Source organism: Corvus hawaiiensis, chromosome 26, assembly GCF_020740725.1.
Source record: "Corvus hawaiiensis isolate bCorHaw1 chromosome 26, bCorHaw1.pri.cur, whole genome shotgun sequence".
Classification (NCBI taxonomy): domain Eukaryota; kingdom Metazoa; phylum Chordata; class Aves; order Passeriformes; family Corvidae; genus Corvus; species Corvus hawaiiensis.
This window is the reverse complement of record NC_063238.1, coordinates 5,738,920-5,757,605: the sequence shown is the minus strand read 5'-3', so window position 1 is coordinate 5,757,605 and position 18,686 is coordinate 5,738,920. Positions and strand designations below refer to the sequence as shown.

The 18,686-nt window shown below is 39.3% G+C and overlaps 1 long non-coding RNA gene across 1 annotated transcript; it reads right to left on the bottom strand.

Moving 5' to 3' along the window:
• Positions 1–8,209: 8,209 nt before the first annotated feature.
• Positions 8,210–14,877, bottom strand: LOC125317221. Its single transcript, XR_007199979.1, has 3 exons — positions 14,559–14,877; positions 10,016–10,161; positions 8,210–8,484 (listed from the first exon to the last, which is right to left on the bottom strand). It is a non-coding gene; the product is annotated as an uncharacterized LOC125317221 (long non-coding RNA).
• Positions 14,878–18,686: the final 3,809 nt, after the last annotated feature.

The window sequence follows — 18,686 nt, the reverse complement described above, 5'->3', positions numbered from 1 at the left end:
GTGAAATGAGACTCCCACTTGAAGTAGTGTCACGTGCTAGTGACGTTAATACATGGTGGACTATCCATCATTTAAATGCCAAAGGTTTCAGGATGAAACATTTTCAGGCAAGGAGCTCACTGTAAGGGCTCTCTTTTCAGGATCCTTTTCTTATTTTCAGTTTCTTTAACTATAGTATATCGACCTTACCACCTACATCTGCAGTTATAAGTTCACCAATTATATAGGTAGGACATGAATAGATTAAGAATAATGTAAAGGAAATAAGACCCTATTTTCTAAGCTATACTTCACCTATTCTTCACAGCCACCCTGCAAAACCTTATTCTGTATTGCTGCAACCTCAGCCAAGGGCACTTTTGGCTCCATATTTATTCTTTTCAGGCTAATCTGCTTGTCTCAAGAAGGAATTTGTAAAGCTTATACTTTCTAAGTCTCACAGTGATCTGTTAGATCTTCTTATCAGTCCTAGAAGCCAGTAACTCATTCTTTTCCATGAAAATACCAGGAAAATAGTTTCAGGTTTTGGGGTTGGTTAGTGGTGGTGGTGTTTGGGGGGGAGTAGTTTCTCTTTTTTGTACAGAAAAGAGGTGTGATAGATCCAGTAATACAATTCTAAAACTGTAAGCCAAAACCTTCCTATTAAAGCTCAGAAGATGCAGTTGGATGGTGTTCCTATTTTTTAATAGAAAATTATCTTTATATTTTGAAATGTAGTGTGCCACCTAAGAAATATCACAGAGTTATCAACAACTCCTGAGAAATGTATCCTTTCTTTCTTTGAGGCTTTCATCTTATTTGTAACTCCTCCATGACAAAAACGTTTTTACAGGAGAAATTCTGTTACTACAGAATCTGCAAATGAGACTGGAATACAGTTTATCTTAATTTTTTCTCTTTTTTTCTCACTCCTTGTTCTCTGCAAAACTGATGAAGAAAGACCTGTGTTGCTGCACCAATAGTGAGATAATCTGTGATGTCAGTTCTTTGCTCTTGTTTTATGTCCATTGGTACAGCATACGTCTTCAGAACACATTTTTCTTATAAAGGAAGTTGTAGTGCTGGGTATCTTATGAAGAACATTAATCATATTCAAATTATAGGCATTTTGAGAAAGAAACATTTGAATGACTCTTGGTCACTTTGTAATCTAAATCTTTGACTAAACCTTAGAGGCAAGGATATGGAACTTTGATTTCTCATGAATTTCATTCTCTGACAATACTTCGTTCCTTTTACTTCAGAGGTCAATGTTTCCACCCAAATTCATTATGTGTTCCCTATAAGTCATTAGTACAGTTTCTCATATATGCTCAAGTTCTTCATTTATATACTTAAGAATGTAACAAAAGCCTCGAGACACTGAGATGCAACTTTCAGCAAATCATAGAAACAACTGGATTTCCCAGAAATTCTGATAGCCTGTTCTGCTCTATCACCTGAATTGGCATTGCCCCACTAAATTTTAAAACATTCCCAGAAAAACCTCACTCTTTCTAGAAGCCTGATCCCTCTATTGAAGGATGGCTTTTATAGAACACACTCTAAGAATACTCAAAGCTAATTTGAGGCTAGGTTTATATACTAAAATGAAAAATGTATTTCCAGATCCTGCAATTGTTGAAGGCTTTTTCATGAGTAACTTGTATTTTCTCAGCCTCTGTCTGGAAAGATGTTTAGTTCACAGTTCCCACAGGTAATGGGACAATTGTGGAGGGATAGATTTGGCACTGGAAGTGCCAAATCAGGCAATTCTCTGTTTCTCTGTCACTACCTTTGACTTTGACCTTACTTGTACCCTGAGAGAAACACAAAAAGTAGTGAAAGCTGCATAAACTGTCTCTAAACATACTGTCCATGTTTTTCATAATTACTGGTCCTGGGAAAAGGAGACTTCATGCTTTTACAATTTTTCATGGTAACTAGAAAAATAATTTTCACCTCTTTACTTTTACACCTAGAGAAATGCTATTATTTTCTATATTCCCTGATGATTTTTAATATTTCATATAATTTAATGAGCAAGAAAGGCCTGAATCAATGCAAAGAGCCCAGTTATTAACGGCTCAAAATTCTACATTGATTACTATTATGGATTTTTCTAGTTTCTTTCTGCAGTCAATACAATGTCTCTGTTCAATACTTTAGATTCCTTAGGATGTTACAGACTGCTAAAAAAACCCCAACTGTTTAATTTAAAAAATAACTAATATAGCTCTAATTGCCTTCTACCATTGCTCAGAACTGTTGCTGAAGCCAAATAAATGGTCAGGTGGCCTTCCACTTCATTAACTAATCTGAGCTGGCAGCAGTGCCTGAGGTAGCAGTGATTTAAAGCGTCACGAGGCATTGCTCAATGCTTTCATAAACTCCACGCGTCCCAGGTGTTCATCGATCAAGTGCACTGTGTTGGTGGAAGGGGCACTCTAGCAGCTGCTCGGTTGCTTCCTCCATTGCTTCTTTCTCAGAAATGTAGTTAACACATGGAACATCAATAGTTCCAATATGCATTTTGACTGCATTTACACACCTGAAGATACTTTCTTTTCTGCAACAGAATCGGCTGGGTAGAGCTGGCTCAAGAGTCAATCGTGTTGTCTGTCTGCCTGGGATGATATGCTAGGAGGTAACAGGAAATAAGGAATTATTTCCTACAGAACAGGAAAAGAAGCCAGAGAGTGTGATAATCCTGCAAAGATCTTTGAAAGCTACTTAGAGTCTGACAGCACATAAATTAAACATAGGAAATCAGGCTAGACCTGATGTCTACCTCATTATCTAAAGCCCTCATTATCTATAGCTTGTATTTCCCTGGAAGCTGAAGGAATTTCAGTGCCTTGACTACTAAACTGGCAAATCTGAGAGTCCCCACGTAAGAGAAGACTCATGATTCTAACCATGCCTGCAAAAGTAGGAGATGAGAGACCACGCTGTGGGACCATGCAGGAATGGAAATTAGAAGGAAATTCTTCCTCTTCAATATTTAAGCCATGTTACGTAAGACTCTGCTTGCCTTACACGCATCTGTTTACCACCTGGTAAACTGGTGGTGTTTATTTAATATACTGTGTTGGGTTGACCCTGAGTTGATGGACAGTCTTTAAGACCAATTACGCTTCTCACAATTTACATATTTAAACGGCACGGAAAGGCGGGACTTCCCTTTTTGGTCGGAGCTCGCCTGCTGGAAGGTGGGGGGGGCTCCGAGCCTCCCGGCCCCGCTGGGCCGGGCCGGGGCCACTGCCCCTTTCCCCCTTTCCCATCGCTGCGGCACAGACCCTGGGTCACTGAGGGGGACTGTCCCAGAGCCGCAGGCAGCTAAAACCAGCCATGGACTGCTCACAGCTAAAACCATCCAGCGCGGCTTCTGGGGACAGGCGGGTCCCTCTCCCCTCCATGCGGAGCCGGCGGAGCCAGCGGGAGCCGGCAGAGCCTCCTGTCTGCAGCCAGCACACTCCGTGCTGAACTGAAGAGGACACCACGCAGCCAGCAGCACAGAGGGAGCGAGGCTTTCCCCACCGTAAAGCCCGAACAAGAACACTCTTCAACATGGCGGCTTCAGAGTCAGAGAGAAAGAGAAGTGAGTCACGTGGGACGGAGCTGAGCATGGCGACAGGAGAAAAGAGGGCGGTGCCGCGATTCTGGCGCGCAGCTTAAAAGAAACCTTCTTGCATGCCGTGGTAAGAAGCTGTAATACCACAAACTGTTTGTCTCTTTAATCCATTTGAAGAACATGGGGGGGGGGGTGGAGAATCAACGTGTGCCTATGAAGTTTGTGAAGAGTGCCTATGCCAGGCTATATAGAAGCAGTGAGAGGCTGTTAGAGACTTGTGGCGAAGAAAAGCCTCTGTGTGCAGGCCAAAATAACTTATCCTTAAAAAGATGAATAACCCCATGTGATGGCCCATGTTCTGTAGTGTGAAAGAACTGTGAAATTCTTCATGGGAGAGATGTCTACACATAGCAGACTGTTTGTTTCCGGGCGGGTCTGCTATTGGTGGCAGTTTGGGAACCACGTGCAACTGAAGGAAAACCCTTTTTTCCTTAAGCATAAGAGAGAGACTTTTCAAGAACTACAACACTGACTAACATCCCATGTTCTGTTATCCCTTGTGTGAGCTGGATAAAAGGAGAGAAGTGCTGGAAAGAGGGGGGGGGGGGGAATTTACTTTAATTTTGCTTTGTTGTTTTCTCTTTACTTTTAATTCTGTTAGTAATAAAGCTCTTTCATTGTACTGCAACTGTTTAAGGTTTGTGGCCTGCTTTGTTTTTCTCCTAATTCTTATCTCACAGAAGGAAAATAAGTAAGTAATGAATATTTTGAATCAAAACCACTACATTTAATTGGTGTTTCCGCCCGGTTTCAAACTCAACCCGCTACATATACATAATTCTTTAATATATAATTTCATGGCAGCTGATTCCCTGTTTTGCAAAGATTTTACAATGACTTTCTAATCAATTATTTCCTCCCATTTGCATTTTTACAGTCTTCTTTCCAAAGAAGGAACATACTTTTACACGGAAGTTAGAAGCCACTGCAATAACTAAAGTAAGAATCAGGAAAATAAATACCACATCTTTATGAAAGGAACAAGAGGGAGCAGACAGAATTCCTACATAAGGAACAACCCCCATAATTTGAGAATTATGCTACACATGCCACAATGGAAAACCTAAATTACTTCAACCACACATAATGGCAACGGATGCATTGTTGGGATAAATTCTCATCACGTATGCTCTGGAAATGAGAGGTGTTTCCATCTTGGAGATGGCATTATATCTAGTGACGTTAATGATAACAACTAGTTTTAGTGATTTGTATTCCGCATGCAAAATACCTTTAAAATAGCTCCTTCAATACTATTGCAACACAGATGCATTCAGATACTTCTTAACATAACCTGATAAAATATCTAAAAGGGAAGTGCAGCAGGCTGCTATTAGAAGATTTTGATGATACTACACTTGCAGTATTGTGCTGCTCTTGTACTATTAATAGGAAATGTCCCCTTTCTGGGGAAATACAAAAAAAGAAGCATTTAACATTAGCTGGTACTGCATGCAAGAGAGATGTTGTACATGTTTAATTCTTAAGTGCATGAGCCTATTTTTTCTCCTAGTATTTTTATGTTTCCAGCTTTTTGCTTCTGGTTTCTTTGCTTTCTTATTAGAAAAATATCCTTAGTATTTTCATAGGCAACTTTAAAATTGTCTCAGAGACAGTTTGGTCACTGGGAATCTTCCTTGAAGCTTTTTTATCATCCTTATTTCCCCCAAAAAATATAATCAGAACTTCAGATTGATTGAAAGGCAGTTTGCCTTAAACTGAGACACAGCTGGAACTACCCTAGTGCTCTAGGTCACTGACAGAGAAAGCAAAAAGAGGAACTTAGGTTATCTGGAGAAAATTATGTGTAAGGAATGCTTGCCTACCAACAGGGCTGCAGGGGTAAGGAGGAAGGCCACAAAGCAAGGACAGGATTTCTTGCTTATGTGTTGTTATTCATTAAAGGACTAAATCTTCCAAAATCATGTTTATTAAATTGTGACATTTGGGAAAGGGGATTAAACAAACAGGTCTGTAATCTTTCTCTAATTCAACCAGGAAGTTGTAAAAAACACTTAAGCTGTGTCTGTAATAAATAGCTTGGAACCTACTTCACTTTAAGCTTGCCCATAAAACATATTAGCTGCTTTGGTCAAAGATCTGAACTAGCTGTAAAAATTGAAGCTTTTCCCTTTGTCTGGCTGAGACTTGGAGCTTCCAAAGGGTACCAAGAAAGAAAAAGGAGCAGGAAACTTCTGGTTTTGTCCTTTATGTTTAATCAAATGTGTATGAGCAGCAGCAGTGCTTGGTATATTGTGGTTTCAGGGTTATTGTGGTTTCCTGGTCTAGGAACCAGGACAGTGTTGGATTCTCACAGACTCTCAGCCTTGCTGCTGCCTTCTGCCTGGGTGGCACAGCAAGGGTAAAGCTCTGCTTGTGGTGTTCACCAGAGCTACAGCATAAAGACCCAGCACACTCTGCCTTCACTTGGCTCTTCTACCACACTTCTCATCAGCTTTGCTGTCTGGCACCTAAATGTTGCTACAATCTAACAGCCAAACAATATTCCACTGACAGCAAAAATGAAAAAATCCATTTTCAAACTCTCATGGCTTGTAAATGATGCCCATTTACGAGAGACAAAGACTTCAAAGACTCTTTCTTATAAGGAATACTTGTCTCCAGATATATTTATTTCAGCCTGTCACAGTCAGAACTAACCGCTTGGCCTAAAACTGTAACTCACAACAAGAGCAATGAAAAGCAACAAAATAGAAAGCTGAGTGGAAAAATATTTTTAGCACCTTTGCCAAATCAGTGCAAACTCTCAGGTGTGGGAGAGCATTTTTGTTTGCTTCCCTGGAATATGCTTCTAAGCAAAGTACAGCAAGGAATTACTGACATGAGTCACAGCTTTGGTAGAAAGAGCCAACAATTTGGGAGAAAGGGGATTTATCCTGAGTAGATATTGGCAGAATAAATTACATCTGTGATACCATCAACCTCCTGATTCCACACAAATGTGAGGGAAAAAAACACAGAAGTTTGCAGTCGTTTTGATAAACAATATCAGAAAGGTATTGGATAACAATGTATCTCCAAACAATGCAATGCTTGGCAGAACTATTCTGTTGAAAAATGGCTATTTCACTAGTAATACACAAATCCATTTAAGCCAAAACTCTTCCTACAAGTCTGATAAATGCCTAGCTTATTGCTGGTCCACCGTTTACTTTTCCCATCCTGAATAAAAAGGAACCAAAGAAAGAGTAGGTGACTCAGACGAAGAAAAAGTGCGTTCAAAGTTGGCTGCCACCATTCTTAGCACAAACAGGACAGGCTAGTGCTTGGAAGCAAGGACAATTCCTTGGAAAAATAGTGCTTCACAATACTGAGAAAGGCAGCAAAGCTATCTTCCTTGTCATTAAAATTCTCTGACTGAACCAAAAGTGGGCAAAATACAGAGGGAGTTGGTCTTCTTTTTTTTCTTTTTTTACCAATCATTGTGAAACAGATCTAATTAATAAATTTTAAGTGCATTTACAGCATTTTTCTAGATGTCCTATTTCTCCTCACAAAAAACCCCATGGAATAAACAATGCTAATTAAATATATTTTAATCTTTCCTAATTTTCACTTCTTAATAACATGATGTTGTTTGCTTTGCTTGCATATATGAACATCTTCCTTTTCATCACCAACTATCATGTAAGGGCCCTCCAGAGCCTAAACAGCAGAAGGAATACACCTGATGGTGCTTGTTTAAATTCAAAGTACATCACATAGAATTGCAGCACACTTTAAAATGATGATTGAACTGTGCAGCACTTCCTCATTTAAGCTAAAATGTATTCGCTCACCTGAATGATCGTGCAGCAGTAAGTAAGTGATCCATCGCATTTAATTTTACTTGTCTGGAGGTGAGGTGGCAGATCCAAACTACTCATTTCATTGCCTGATTGCTTTCTGAGAGCAGCAATTTATTTCCACCAGTAGATGAGGAAGTTTGGATGGATTTCCTATCCTGAGATGTCCATTTAATTGTTTAAAAATGGGGTAAATGTGTTCTTAGTGATGTCAGCTCAGATATTTGGACATATAATATGCATCATAAAACCAATGGGAAGGATATAGCAAATTTATATCCAAGTTTAAACTGATATTAAAAATTATGTATATACTACAACTATACATAATGCCAAAACATCACATTGCTGTTGATATGTTGAATTATTCTTTCTTTCTTCACTGCATAGATTAGCAATTATTTTTAACTACTAAATTTGTACCGATTGGGCAAGCTGTTAACAATGGATTTTGAGCCAAGTGCAGCAGGCAATTGAAACAACAGATATCTTCCCTACAACTATTGAATTAGCAATAGGTGTTAAAATAAGTGTTTTAGGTAAAAACCTTCTTCTGGTAAAATCTACTTCACATCACTCATTCCCCATGGAGATCAATGTGGAGTGAAAGGTTTTTATGCTCTAGAGGATATTATCTTCCAAAATGCTACTGAGGTTAGGAATGAGTACTTCCCATTTCTAAAGCAGCTTTAGTGAATGTGGTCTTGGCTAAAAGGTTTGCCTTTCTTAATCACAGCTTCAGAAAGGAAACTTTGTTGTGAAACGCACTGATGTAGACATAAAGTTTGAGTTCAAATTCTGATTTTTTTAATCTCTTAATTATGACACAAATTTCCAGGGCATCTCATAAGATTTTATGTTAATTAGAAATGCTGGGTTTCACATCTGAAAACTAAGATGCTATATAACAGAAAATTAAGGCTCTTGTATAGGTAAACAAGGTAGGCTTAAAAGGGAGGGACAACTAGGAAGAGTGTTGATTTCCAGAGTGGAGGTGGGCTGTTTGGGAAACCCCAGAGAAACCTGTGCTGTGGGCTGTGCTCATTTCATGCATTTGTTACTGATCTGGAATAGAGGACAAAGTAACACAAGATGTCATCTGATGATATTAAGCATATTAAGGACATTTTAATCATTCATTTTGCTCTTTTCTTCATTTGGTACCTTTGTGTCCCAGGCATCCCCCGTGCAGATGTACTAGTTAGCTCCAACTAAACTGAGGCAATCCTCAGTTTCGTTTTTTTCCCCAAATGAAAACTGGTCAACATTTTCAGGTTAATTCACAGAAGGCGTGACTCTGTGGGGATGGTGAACTGCACTATGGCCAGATTATAGGAGAAAAGAGAAACCAAATGACCCATTACAACTCTGAAAGAGAGGTACATAGGCAAGGGGGAAAGGTGTCATGGTCCCTGTGAGCCTGGCACTGGGACACAGACATAACTCAGTTTTAGGTACCAACAGGTACATGAATCTTCAGAGCACATCCTGGCACAATGGCATTGGCAGTAACTCCCATCACACACACATAGATTACTTCATGTTGGAAAAGACCTATAAGATCATTGAGTCCAACTGTTAACCCAGCACTGCCAAGTCCACCACTAAACAACGTCCCCAAGTGCCACATGTACATGTCTTTTAAATACCTCCAGGCAGATGGTGATTCCACCACTTCTCTGGGAAGCTTGACTACTTCAGAGAAGAATTTTTTCCTAATCTACGGTCTAAACCTCCACTGGCACAACTTGCGGCCGTTTCCTCTTGTCCCTGGTTTCTCTCCCATACAGTACAGTTCTCGCTGTATTTTCCTTCAGCTCATCAGCTGCTCCCGAAATTACGGAGGGCAGGAGAGACGACAGTTCTACACAAAATTAAACCTGTCCTAAACCTGCCCCGTCCTCCCGTTCCTAGCGGGGCCGGGACGCCCCAGAGCGGGTGCCCGCCCGTGGCCCGCGCCCGGCGGGCTTGCAGCGGCCCGCAGGCGGCACCGGGCACTGCGGGGCTCCCGGCAGCCCCGGCATCTCCCCCTCGCCGCCTGGGCTGGGGGTGACCTGCCCTGTGCGCCTCCGTGCCCAGGCTGCCGCCCCAGCCCTCCCGGCCTTCAGCACCGGGGGTCACTTTGTACTATGGACCCACGCCTTCGTGGTATACTCATGGCTATTTAATTCTGTTAAACTGGCATTATCTGCACCAGGAACTTCACCTACTGATGAAACACCACATAAGCACTTCATCTTTTTTTTTTTTTTTTCTCTAACATATCATTCTTAATACGCATCAACTGTTTGGAAAGAAGAGGAAAAACCTTAGAAGCTTGCCGAACCATAAGAGCACAGCCCCCGGCGGCAACACTGATTCCCTGGAGGAAGAAGAGGGCTGGTCCCGAGAGAGCAGAGGGCGGCAGGCGGGACAAAGGCTGCGCTGCCGGGGGGGGACCGAAGTCGCCACCCGATGGGAACCCGCCGGCGAGGGCGGAGCATCGGCTGCTCCGTCCTGCATCTCAAAGAGGCAATTTCACAGACTCTTCACTTACTCCTCGAATCCTGTCGGCATAACTTGAAAGGCAGAAGAGCGCTTGGGCTTAATCTTTTACCTTTTTCCAGATGGTGGCGATTTATATTTCACTCTCACACTGGGGGTGTGGTTTTTTTACGGCGAGAGCATTCTGTGGGGTCAGTCCTTCTTTTCACTCCCTTCTTCTAGCCCGGCCTTCACAAGCTCCCAGAATGAGAAGTTCACCTGTCAGTGATACAATAGAATTGTACATCGAGAAAGAAACATGAAGGAAACAGACCCACATACCACTGTTATAAAAGCAGAACATCCTAAATCCAGATGATCTTGCCTGACTGTACTGTGCCATATAAGCTTTGTGCACACAGGAATGCCCTCTACTGAATAACAGTATCTGTATATTGAAAGCAATATTTTGCCATGAACATTTCGAAGTTAAGACAAATTGTCATGGTTTTGAACGGAAAGTAATTTTTTTTCTTTTTCTCTAGAAAATTTTTCTGTGTATGGGAAAATCCATATACACCTTCTAAAACGTCTTGTAGTCATTCATATGCCAGAGGCACTACTTTATGGTTTTTGACAAGAGCACTTATAATACCTTAATAATTGAAAGCCTGGCAACCAGAAAAGACAGGGCACAAGAGTGAAATTCTTGCAGCAAATTTTTATGGAAGTACAGCAAGCTGTTTTAAAAGAGATGTGCAGAAGACTGTTGGATCCAAAAGACTAGACATGAGACAGCACGAAATTTGGAAACCCTTGGTAACATGAAATAACAGAAGCCAATGATGTTGCCCAATGTTTATGGAGAAAGAGAAGGATGAACACTGAAGAATTCCAAAGAATTGGGGATGGAGAGCCACAGCTCCCTGGACATTGGCTATGCTAAGAGTAGTGAAGATGCAGTTATGAGCATGTAGTAGAAATTGTGTCCTCCAGGCCATGATAAAGAGGCAAATAAATCACTGGCCTAATTTACAATGAAAACTCATGTATTTGCAGGTTACTGCAGGAGACAGTTGCCCTCATTCACACTCCAATGAAGATTTTCTTTGGCATTACATGGCTGAGATGTCCTTAATGGAGGTTTTTCACTTGCCGTAAACATGAGGACATCCAGGATGAAGAGTAGTGTCAAAAAAGAGTGATGTCCCTGTCATCCAGGTCTGGCACCCAGGAAGGCTTAGTTCCTCCTTTTCATGAAGTAGATGAAACTCCCCATGGAGAACAGGTACTCAGCAAATATCTTCACAAACATGAAAAAAAGTTTGTTCTAGTGCAGACAAACTGTGTAAGAAACTGTGTAAAACCCACAGGCTCTCTCACTTGCTGGCTCTGCAAAGCCTGCACATCATGTGGATATGTTTTACTGGCATATCCAAACCAGAGTGACCCTACAGATAATCTGCAAGTCTCTGAGGCACAGATACACACTGCATGGCTACACACATACGTGATAAAATCTTTGTATGCTCCCTATATGCTTCAGTTTTGAAGAATAAGTGCTTTCTCCCCATCAAGTTTAGATTCAGTTTGAACACCCCATCAAATGACATTGTAATTGTTCATGCTTTTACTTCAGTTTCCATTGGAAAGCACAAGTATTTCACAGTATGTTATAGCTCCTGAAGCGTAACATGGCACAAGAAAGAAAAAAAGTTACTTTCCCAGAAATGCTGGCATCCTTTTTAGTTACCTAGACAGATGATATTCCAAGAAATGTTGATAAGGTTTGTTCTGCAGCACAGCTCATCAGCCATGAGCTTCAGCTTTTAACACATTGTATTTAATGAATTTGCTAGAACTGTAACCAGAATTGCTGGCATGTATTCCCCTTGCAGCCAGTGAAAAGACCAAGAAAAAGAGACTGAAGGCAGGTAAGCAGTCTGAAGTACCACTGAGATTTTGAGCCCTCTTTGTGCATGTGAGTGTGTGAATTAGGTCTGCCTTCCCAGAAAAGTGTCCATACTGCTGCAGGAAACTGCAGTTGCCTTCAGCTGGCCCCGATTAGGTACGCATTTACAGGCACAGAACCCTGAATATTTATACATAGCATGAGTTAGTACATTTGAACAAGTCAGTTACTGTGGGAAAAAGTCCTATAAATTTCACCAGGCTCTGGAAGAAGTGTTATTTATTCATTGTTAAAATCTCACAATGTCTGCAGCTGTTCTTACAGATTTTATTGAGAGGTAACTGTGAGACTGGAGAATCGATACTGAAATAATTTGCTTTAAAATAAGGAAAGCCGAAAGTGAAACTTTACACTTTTTTAAAATCCCTATTTCTTATTTTATCAGGTGCACATTTTCATTTTCTACTTTAGATGTAGAGTATGCCATCAGAAAGATCAGGCTTAAAGTTCAAGTGGAAAAACTCATGCACATCCTTCCTTAAGCACTTAAGGATGTGTCTTTCCTCTTTATGGTCTCTTTCTTCTCTTTGCCAAATATCGATTAGCAAATACAAACTTGGTAAAACTGTGCAATAAAATAGACTGTCATGTTCATGGTTATTTTCAACCTGAGTCACAAAGAAAAAGTGTTTTCAGATTTTATGCTTTAGACGAATTGGATTCCTACAGAGACACATGCTTCGGATATATTTTTCCAGTCCTATGCATGCATATATTTAGTCCAAGAATTTCCATTAGTCTAAAGCAGAATGCTCTGGCAAAATGCCCTCTGCAGGAGGGATCAACAATTCCCAGTTTCTGAAGCCTCTCTTACCAACTGTTCTCTCAACTACAAAGGACAATTGAAGTAAGGGTCCTTCTTCATCTGCAGCCTGAGAAGGTCAGCCAGATCATGAAGAACAGTGTCAGAGATATAAGTGCAAGATGGGATCACAGTAATAGCTAAACAACGTGTTGCAATAACTATATATAAACATAGATGTTGTGAATTTAATGGGGGGCAGGGGTGTAGATATTATGAGGGGTTTTCAGATATCACTAGTGGGGGGCAACATACAATATTTTCAGGCACAACTAGAAATGTCTCCTCAGTTTGGCACTTCCAAAACTGATGCTCACATCATTCATTTACCTCACAATCTTTCATTGAATGAAATTACTCAGTTTGCTGAAGGTTCACGTGATGAAAGAGAAATGATGAAAGAAAATGGCTCTGAAGATATTAAATGCTAGCAATTTAGCAATTTCTACTATTGCATTTACTCCATGCTCTTGGCCATATGGATTCTTCTACTTTTGTTGCCTCTTGAGCAACTTTGCAAATATAAAATTAATAAAAAAACCCCAGAGACATAAAGAAATACTGTGGACCATGACTTAACCACATTCATTTTAGATTGGTTTACTAGGGATGAGGAAGAAGTAGGTGACTTCAACAGTTTCTTGGGCTAAGAAGAAGTCTGTATTTGCCACCAAGGAAAACAATATTTCTTTTGAATTACTTCGGGATTTTCAACTGCCTAAATAACATCATTGTTCAGAAAAGGAAAGACTGAAACTAGACAGCTTTAAAACATGGCTAATAGTGACTAAAACTTCTTCTTTACTCACTTGCAGAATTAATAAATTACTTATATTTAATCTTTCTTTAGGTCATATTTTCTGTATGACACTGAAGATTTTTCAGGATGCTATTCTCAATATCTGTTTAAACAAAAGGAAGCTGTGAAAATTGCTCTTTATTCTTTCACACATACAGCTCTGTTCATTATTTTTTAAAAAGCACATAACACATTGATTTTCACAATAAATCTGGCTGGGCAATCATCTCTTTCTTATAAAATGGTAAAAGAAAAGTTATTTTAGTATATATTTGCACATTGCACATAAAACAGTAAAGGAAGTACTTTCACACAAGATTATTTTTCATCAATATCTGCAGTAAACTCTGTACACTATGCTTTATTTGTCAGTAAATAGTCAGGAATTTGTTGTTTGTAATTTCTAACCTTCTATTTGATGATATATGTGGCTGTGAGAGTGTTAGATAACTGCCTTCAAACAATAGGCCATGAAAATATTTGAATCTAAACAAGATTATAATTAAATGAGGAATTTTTTTTTTTTTTAAAGTGATATGCTGCTATGGAGCAGGTCTAATTTCTTTCCTCTCCAGAAACTACTTTTCTCAATGGATTTACGTGTAAAACAAATTAAAAAAAAAACCAAAACACATCCTCCAAAAAAAATTAATTGCCTTCAAGTTTCCTGGCTTTAGTCATATGCTTTTTATTTTGAATGAGTATTCTAAATATGTCTCTTTTTTTCTAATTACTTGTACTTTCTTAAATGACAGTGTGGTACAAGTAAATCACAAAAATAATTCCTTGCATTATGGCATTCAGCTGGAAATTCTGTACCATTGTGTACAGATATGTACAAATTTATGCACATGGTCAAATAACACACACACTGAATTCACATTTCAATACAGAGAATGATAATTCCTCTCACAGGGTATTCTCGATGCATAAAAGTAACTGAACACAATCCCAATGCAATGCACAGTTCACCCCAGAATAAAGAACCAGTATCCCAGATAACTTCTGAAATATATTTTCAGTTTCTCGGTATTTTATTGATTTCTGAAAACTGTAGCAGTGGATGTTTGGAGAAAACGGTCCTTGCAAAAGCAAAATCTCACCTCTGTGAAAGGCAGCAAGCATCTTTTCAGATGTACCTGCCTTTTGCTAACACACAGCTTCTCCATCCCAAAATTAGTGCCACACCTGAAGAGGCTGGGAAGCCAAGATGGCATGCAAACACTGTGGATTGGGTCAGTATGGAATACTAGCTCCAAGCACATCAGGCAACTGCAGCCTTCATAATGAGACCTGCTGGGAAAGGACAAGAACATACAAAGTATAAAAAAGTGTGAAGAAAGATTCAGTGGTGACTCTGGAATTAACAAGGAATCACAATCAAAATAAGATTTAATTAACAGTGGTTAGACTTAAATATATATGTTTTTAGAGAAAATGTGTTGTCAATTATAATTGGTGTTTTCATGGCACTGTCTGCAGTGGTGAAAATTATATATGGCCTCTAAAAAAAGTTCATACTTAATTATATATTATGGAAAATGAGACATGGAAATTAATTTACTCTTATGTCTTCCCTGAAACTTTGACAGGAATCTCTTTCACAGGGTTTCCAAGATGTTGGTTCCACTGCAAGTATTTCTTTTGAGTGCACATAACTCTATTTGTCACTAAAATGTCTTGCAATTGAAGTGTTAAGTATTTTAAGGTTTCTGCTGAATTTTCAAGAGGTAGAAGATGAAGGAAGATGAGTCCTCATAAAGGCAGAACACAAACACATGGGGACTACCTTCATTTAGTTTTATTGCTCTACTAGTATTTGGTTTTGCACTTTCCTATCAGTATGATAATCACTTTTTTAGTTTGTGGGTTTATGTGTTTGTTAAGTCTGCCTAAGAGCTCTCGTCATGGATAGGAAAGATGTAAGCTTAACAAAAAATTTGGCAGCTGGTAGAGGAAGTAAAAGCTGGAGTTCAGGGGGTTACAAGTCTGCAGCTGAGCACAGAGAACTGGGGTGTTTTTGCAGGGTTTGGGCCTCAGTCACAAAAACTTCGATAAGAGAAAAATGCCAACTTTGCACGTTACATCCTATGACAGTATTGCAAATGTTCAAGTAGCAAAAACAAATGCATTAGAAGAAAAAGGTGTGTTTACTTCTTCAGTGCCATTTACATGTTCCCCAAAGAAGCAGGAATCAAGGTTGCACCAAAAAAAGCTTACAGCATGGGAACTAGGCTGTGAGCAACTTTCTGTTCAGTTCTGCAAGAGTTCTTTATATGGAACTCTTTATATGGAACTAGCATGGCACTGGAAAGTCATTCCAAAATACATTAAGCAGCATGACTTCCAGCTTGCTGCATGCTGTTTGTTCTCTCCTCTTCTTCCCAAGGGAAGATGCTTGGGCAGTGAAGTCTCGTCTGTTTGGTAGAGTTGGTTTGATTATAAACAATTATGTTGCCTCAGTGTTTTTGCTAGAAGACAAATAAATGTGCCTTGAACTTTGAACAGAAGGTCAGGTTAGTGACTGTCCTTGTATCCCAGGATATTCATTTCACTATCTTAGAGTGGTCTCCAAAAACATTCTGTTTCCTAGACAGACAACTTTTTTGACAGCATTTATGACACCCTACTGAGGTGGAGATAGAGACAAAATGGAATGGTCTTCATGGACAGATGAGTGCAGTTGTCAACACTAAGCTCTATACAGTTTTTTGCCATTGTGGAAAAAACCCACTGCGATGAGAAGAGCCATCTTCTTGTGGGGAGAGATTGTAGACAGCTGAGGACAGGTCTGATAATGCACTCAAAGTAAACAGCATGGCTGAGGGCTTGTTATTGTAGGTGAATTGTTCTAAGTGCTGAAAGCCTGGTGACCAAACACATCAGACTCTTGTAGTCCAGCCAGGAAGCAAGTGAAGCATGAATAACCGAGTAACATGTCATTGTCTGCCAGCATGGGATGGGGTCTTCTAGCCAATCAAAGCTTATAGAAAGCATTACTCATGAGTAATGCTATGTCCAAACTTAGCACAATCAAGGAATGGAAAAGGACTTCTAAATTATACATTCAGCTGATCAATTACAGATGTGCAACAACTAACTCCAAAGTAGACTGCACTCTTCAGAACGGCTTTCCTCACATCATGATTCTTGCATGGGTTCAGTTTCACGCAGATGTTTTTCATCCTTGGGCTAACTTTGTCCAAGTACAGAGCCGACAGGGCAGAAACAGCAGCATGGTTGTACGGAGTAAGTAACAGAGAAGTGTCTCATTTACCTTTTTCTAGTACTTGAGTTTATGCTACCTGATGAGTTTCACTTGATAATAAAAAAGATCCAAGAGGCATCTTTCTTGAACACCACATGTGAGCAGCCCGATAATATCTAGCAATTATTCATCCGTGCAAGCCTGCAGAAAGGACTCAGAGCAACTTAATACATTCTTCAGCATCCTTCCCTTTCAGAGGAAACAACTCATTTCCATGGCTGACCATCTCAAGTGCCCTGAATATGGAAAGGATGTGGGAGGGTGTGAACATTCTAGTTCTCTCTAAGTAATCCTTTCTCTTCATGTTAGTGACATTCAGCCACTCAAGGTCAATGGCTCTGAAGGTCAGTGTCCAGACCTGAGATCAAGTGACCCTATTTCTTCTGTAGAATAAGTACTTGCTTGTGGGAACTCACTGGGGACTGAGATGTTGTCCATGCCTGAGCTCTGTAATGCCTGACATTTAATTTTCTTAAGTTAACTGATCATAATGAAGACTGAAGGTTTAGTATTTAAATACAATGAGTCTGTCAGTATTTTGTTTTTCTAATTCTTTTCCAGCCATGCCAGTCCTTTACTTTCTTATTCACAGCACAGAACAAACTAGTGCTTGGTCAAAACAGATTTTCTGTAGTACTGCTTGCACATCTTCATTGCAATGGAGTAGGAAAAAGTAATATCATCTCTTTTCTAATGGGTAGTTGCCTCTGCATAAGTATTTGGGAAATTTTTGATGGTAAAATATAACTTCCATCAGCAATATTTCTTGACTGAGGAAATTGTGAATGGTAGATGTGCAATGTATACATTGTTGCAATTCTGTCAGAAGATCATTAAAGCAGTGCAAACAAACCAAATTAATTATATATTCCAGAAATATCTTTTTTTTCTGCATGGTTTCAGGTGTCCATTTCCATTCATATTATTCAATGTATCTCTATCTTTACTTAGTGGAGGCAATTATCTGTTTTCTGCAAACGATTGACACCAGAAATACAGAATAAAGGTAGAATTTAATATACTTTAGGAAAGCTACTACAATTGCCTCACAGATCTATCTCTGAAGTAATCAAGAAACCTGCAGACAAGGGAAAAAATTAACATAGTGTATACAGATTCAAAAAGATATTTGACAAGATCTAAAAAATTACACTGACAAGGGGTAGCAGGAAAACCCCTTGTACTATAACAGTTGTTCAAAAAAAAAAAGGAATAAATGTCAACTGCCACAAACTACATGGTGTTCTGATTCAAAGTGTTCATCATATCCGAAATGACCACAAAAAGGTGTGACTCAGGAGACATGGTGTGCTCCTGATGCAGTTATTCAGCATCATGAGGCCTGAAAATGAACCACAGAAAAGCCTCAGGGGATTGAGTGACTAAGTAAAAAAATACCAGAGGAAATCACTTTTATGTAAACAAATGTAAAATGACACATGAAAACACAATCCTAACTTTGCAAACAAATCTAATTATGAGCCCAACTTCACTATTAGTACTAGAGTGTGATATTTGATAGATGTAATATGTGATTATATAAAAAATATCAACACAAATATCAGATACCATTGTCGAATAAAGAGTTTCTAATAAAAACTCAGGAAAATGCTATGAATTATTAGGAAATAAATACTGAAAAAGACAAAAAATGTCATTATGCCACTGGGTAAAATCAATTATGTATTATGAATACCAAGACCATGACTGAAAGGGCGTAGCAGAAATGAAAAGGTAGAGAGAAGCCTAGCAAGGGTAATTTTGAACCACAAAGTGGTCTTCCTATAAGAAAGAGGTAAAATAGATTAGGGTTAATAAACCTGGTGAGTAGACAGCTGAGAATATAAGAGGTCAAGAAATCAAGGGTGGCATGAAAACAGTGAATAGAGAATCTGTACTAAAACATCTGGGAAACATCAAATGGTACTAGCAATGAAATCCACTGTAGATACAAATGTGTAAA